The sequence below is a fragment of the Pelophylax lessonae genome (genome assembly GCF_965119305.1).
Source record: "Pelophylax lessonae genome assembly, chromosome: 2".
NCBI classification, from domain to species: domain Eukaryota; kingdom Metazoa; phylum Chordata; class Amphibia; order Anura; family Ranidae; genus Pelophylax; species Pelophylax lessonae.
In genome coordinates this window covers 587,094,046-587,100,045 of record NC_138769.1, presented here as the reverse complement: position 1 = coordinate 587,100,045, position 6,000 = coordinate 587,094,046, and positions in this window count along the sequence as shown.

Below are 6,000 nucleotides of genomic sequence, written 5' to 3'. Positions count from 1 at the left end.
AAATCTGTACTGGCTGACGGAAAATCGGCCGTTCTGTTGACGGCCAACAAAAATTTTATAGCATGCACCCCAGATTTTCTTCAGCCGAAAAGTCGCAGTCGGTTGTCGGAAGCATCACACTAACAAGCCGAAAATCGGCCGATCGGACGTTGGCCGAAAATTCACGGCCAACAATCGTTGCGTGTGTACGAGGCTTAAACGAAAAATTGTTCAAACGCATTTTCGAAAAATGAACACTCGGCCGTGAGAGCAGACAATCATGCCATCGTGTAATGACCGAATTTTGATCGATAAATCATTCAATGGACATAAATTAATCTGTTTTTCGTTCATTTTGTTACATATGCCTAGTGCAAACAGCTCTGAAAAGGTAAAACCGATTTTCTATTTGTGCCCATTAACTGGACGAAAAATGATCGGACCAAATGACAGATGTTTGAACAATTTTTCGGCTAGTTTATGGCCAGCAGTAGGCTGAAGTGTTTTTACTTTGTTAAATATGCAAGAAAAATATCTTGCTTAATTCTATGGGAATTCTATGGGACTCTTCACACCACTATCCTGCAGTGTTTTCTGAAAAAACGTGCATGCTGCATATTTGGTATGCTTTTCAAAACCGCTTCAAAAACACTGCTCCCCATTGAAATGAATTTAAAATGTGTCAAAAATGCATTGTGGCTGTGTTTTTGGTGCGTTTTTTTTAGTTACAGGAAACATGGACATGCTGGAATTAAGGCACCCAGAAAGCTCACCAGAAACGCATCCAAAACACATATGTGTTTTTAATGCATTTTTTTCAATGTGTGAAAGCACCCTGAAGCCTAGTACACAATTCCATCATCAACCTCATGTGTGTGCATACCTTTTTTTCCTGACAGACTCCATGGCAGCATACATTTGGGTAGGCCCCGCCTCCTCTCCTACCTCATAGGACCCCACTCCCATAAATCTTTGCTCCCTTTCAGCATCAGTGTTCTTTTTTCGTCCTCCTCATACATACGGTGTTATGTTCCTACTATTTTCAAGTCCTATACCTTGAAGCAGATTGGGTCGTGGAGACTCCGATAAGCCCTGGCTATTAGCAGGGTATGGAGGGGGCAATGGAAGAGACCCTCAGCAGGATCGCTGTGGTCTGGCCGAGAGAGCCCTGCTGCCGCGGGTGGCCTTATTTTGCCCGAAGACACAGTCCGGTGATGTGCCTCTGGGACCCTTTCTCTGCTTGGGCAGGGTGGTAAGCCCTGTGATGGGACCTTTTTCTTTTATTTTCACTTCCTGTGTATGCTAATGCTAATCTTGTTGTTGGGCTGTTTTACTTACTGTTTGCGGCTTCTCACATATTTCATTCCTCCTTCACCGGAATTCAGTGGGCAAGTCATCATCTGATTCAGCAATTTTTTAAGGGAGCAGTCAGGCTTAGGCCTCAGAGAAGGCCGAGATTTCCAAAATGGGATCTTCCATTAGTTTTGGACTTTTTTTCTTCAAAGGATGTTGCTTCCATGTCTATCAAGGAACTTACGTTGAAGACAGCATTTTTGGTGGCCATTTCCTCCGCTAAGAGGGTCTCCGAGATACACAATTTGGGTCACAAAGAACCTTTTTTGACCTTTTTTCAAGACAGGGTGGTCCTTATCCCTATGCTGGGGTCAAATCCGAAAGTGACCTCTGTCTTCCACGAAAATGCTGAGATAGTTCTTCCCACCTTCAGAACTGATGAGAATTCTTCAGTCCATCCTCTAGACGTGGGCAACACTCTAAGTCAATATTTGGAGGCCACATCCTCCTTCCGCCAATCAGATTTCCTTTTCGTTCTGCTACATGGCAAAAAGAAAGGAATGCGTGCATCGTCCAGAGCAGTGGCTGCGTGGATCGTTCAGGCTATCCAATGGGCGTATAGAGCAAAGGGCTTAGCTCCTCCAGAGGCGATTACAGCTCACTCTACAAGAAGCGTCGCTACGTCTTGGGCAGCTTCCAAGCATGTCGCACCTGACGTGATCTGCAAGGCAGCATCTTGGTCATCTGTTAATACTTTTCATTCCCATTATTGTTTTGAACCTGCTGCTTTATCTTCCGTTATTTTGGCGTACAAGTCTTGTCAGTTGACAGTGCCAATTAAAGTTTCTTTGTTCAGCATCTTCCCACCCGGGAGTGTATAGCGAGTTATTTCCCAAACGTATGCTGCCATGGAGTCTGTCAGGAAAACGGAAAATTGTTATCAAATACTTACCGTAATTTTCCTTTCCTGATGGACTCCATGGCAGCAGGAGTCCCCTCCCAATTCCTGAGTAGGCTAGTTACAGAACACTGATGCTGAAAGGGAGCAAAGATTTATGGGAGTGGGGTCCTATGAGGTAGGAGAGGAGGCGGGGCCTACCCAAACGTATGCTGCCATGGAGTCCATCAGGAAAGGAAAATTACGGTAAGTATTTGATAACAATTTTCCGTTTTTTGTTCAGCCCGCTGACTGAAAGAAAAAAAAAAAATGACCCATCTATAGCCAGCTTTAGTGCCGGTTCACATTTGTGCGATCATAGAGATCGCATGTAATTTGGAGCGCATTGCTCCTAAAATTACATGCGATCATTGTGCGGTGCAAATTCAGCCATACAGTTTGTATGGCTGAATTTGCACGGCAATCACACTAAAAGATGCACAGGACCCTTTTTTATGGTCCGCAGCAGAATCGGATTGCATGGTGGTGATCAGTGTGATCTGATTCTGTGCGAACTTACAGATCGCACTGCGATATGCGATCTTATCTGGGGGTGTCGTTAACTTTTAATTGACACCCCCAGCGTATCACATATGGCAGTGTGAACTGCCAGGGGTGCGGATGCGATGCGGGGACATGCTGTATACTTGCAGCGTTCCCGAATCGCACAAATATGAACCGGCACTTAGAGAAAGAAAGAAGAAACTGGAATGAAAGGTTAGGAACAGACAAAACAGAAAATCGACGACAAACAGAACAATCAAATATTATTTTATTTTTTTTTATTAAAGTTGACAAGACAGCATTACAGTTACAATATTGTTATATTTTTTATATTTACTGCTAAAAATGAGGTTTTGCTTGAAGTGTAGTGACATATAACCAGACCTTCACCCAACTTTACCATTAAAGGTGGCTGGAGAAAGTTTACAGAGAGCATCATGCAAAAAAGAGTGTAAAGCCCCGCACACACGTACTGATCGTCGGCCGAACGATCGGCCGTCTTTTGTCCAGGGCTGTCGTGTCTGTTGAAAACTGCAAAAGACTGCACACGAATTTTGTCGGCCAACAACAGCCGACTGCAGAAGTGATGTCATGTGATGGTTAACTTTCCTTGTCTTTTTTTCTTTTCTGAGCATGCCCAGTCTTGCAAATCTGCTGTCTGTCGGCCGAAATCTGTACTGACTGGCGAACAATCGGCCGTTCTGGTGTTGGCCAACAAAAATTTTAATGCCTGCACAACAGATTCTGTTCGGCCGAAAAGTCGCTGTCGGTTGTCGGAAGCATCATACTAACAAGCCTACAATCGGCCGATCGGTCGTCGGCCGAATATTTACGGCTGACAATCGGTACGTGTGTACGGGGCTTAATAGTATACAGTACACATATAGATCAATAAATATTAGTCTAAATATCTTATAGAATCTGGAACTCAATTTTTAGTTAAACAGATCATACAGTATTTATAATTTTAATTTGAAATCAACTTACAGGCATTCCCTGCAATAGTTTAGTTTTTGGTGGGATACTTTACAAAATATACAGTCAGGTCCATAAATATTGGGACATCAAAACAATTCTAATCATTTTGGCTCTATATACCACCATAATGGATTTGAAATGAAACAAACAAAATGTGCTTTAACTGCAGACTTTCAGCTTTAATTTGAGGGTATTTACATCCAAATCAGGTGAAAGGTGTAGGAATTACAACAGTTTGTATATGTGCCTCCCACTTTTTAAGGGACCAAAAGTAATGGGACAATTGGCTGCTCAGCTGTTACATGGCCGTGTGTGTGTTAATCCCTCATTATTCCATATACAAGGAGCAGATAAAAGGTCCAGAGTTAATTTCAAGTGTGCTATTTGCATTTGGAATCTGTTGCTGTCAACTCTCAATATGAAATCCAAAGAGCTGTCACTATCAGTGAAGCAAGCCATCATTAGGCTGAAAAACCAAAACAAACCCATCAGAGAGATATCAAAAACATTAGGTGGGGCCAAATCAACTGTTTGCAACATCCTTAAAAAGAAAGAACCTGTGAGCTCAGCAACACCAAAAGATCCGGAAGACCACGGAAAACAACTGTGGTGGATGACCAAAGAATTCTTTCCCCGGTAAAGAAAACACCCTTCACAACAGTTGGCCAGGTCAAGAACGCTCTCCAGGAGGTAGGTGTATGTGTGTCAAAGTCAACAATCAAGAGAAGACTTCACCAGAGTGAATACAGAGAGTTCACCACAAGATGTAAACCATTGGTGAGCCTCAAAAACAGGAAGGCCAGATTAGAGTTTGCCAAACAACATCTAAAAAAGCCTTCACAGTTCTGGAACAACATCCTATGGACAGATGAGACCAAGATCAACTTGTATCAGAGTGATGGGAAGAGAAGAGTATGGAGAAGGAAAGGAACTGCTAGTGTCATGGCGTGGGCATGTGTGGCTGCCAATGGAACTGGTTCTCTTGTATTTATTGATGATGTGACTGCTGACAAAAGCAGCAGGGTGAATTCTGAAGTGTTTCGGGCAATATTATCTGCTCATATTCAGCCAAATGCTTCAGAACTCATTGGACGGCGCTTCACAGTGCAGATGGACAATGACCCGAAGCATACTGCGAAAGCAACCAGAGTCTTTTGAAAACGCCCACTTGTCGGGTGAAACGCGTTGACGTAACTTCCGGCGTACAGCTACGCATCGTCACATCCGGTTTTGCTTCCTGGAATCGGTGGAACGCACGCCATTGCGGCGTTTCTCATTGTCATTTCCATGCGAAATTTATCGTTTTCTTTGCCCCTTTCTTTTATTCCATATATCTGGATAATTACGATTACTGCTTGCTTGGAGCGATTCCATCAAGGCTCTTCTTATCCCTTGGAATAACAAACATTGGAGCTCGGTTGCCATAAGCTGCACTTGATTTCTTCATGCGCTGATTAATCCTATTTGTGGTGAGTAGGGGACCTAGAGGGTCACTCACTGGAGCACCATTTTGATTGGATCGATTTGCACCTGAGCACTTTATTTATATATTTATTTGTACCAAGGAATAAGGACTTTTTTATATTAAATTTCTATATTAATTATTTAATATTTATGCGGATATATTTATTATATATTCATTGTTTACAGTCCTTTTGCACTGATCACTGTGCACTTTACAATATATGCATATTTATTCACTTTAATGCTTTCCTGCTAGAGCTGTTTTAATTTTTACACACGTTTTTTCCAAAACCTTTTTGGACGCACAGCAGCTGCACAATATATTACACCTATATTTATACAATTGCACCTTTAGGAGGTTCTTCCTTTTTTGATCACCCTTATTCATGTGTTAAGCGCTGTTTTAATTTTGTTTCACATTTTCATAGGTTGTTTTTTACTTTATCGTAGTTACTTTATTTCAGAGCAGATCCGACTTCGCTATACCACTCCAGTAATGAGGGTTCAGGTGAATGACCATATATCTACTGCTTTCCCAATTTTTTTAGGTATAGGTGTGGCAGGGTTCATTTAAACAGGGTGGTCGTCACTTCCTTCATGTTTCCCTCCCCGCAGGGCACTAACCAAGGGACACATGGGTTACCTTTACATGAGCTACGCTCATGACCCGGACAGATGCCTAAACATGAATGAACTTTAATAAACTCTCTTGATGTATTAACCATCACCACGGTTACTTGTGCATTTGGGAGGGAAACGCAGAGCCAATGCCCTCTCCACCTGTCTAGCGTATCAGCACTACCTCACTCCCAGTAACAGTATGGGGTCCCACCATGCACCTAGCA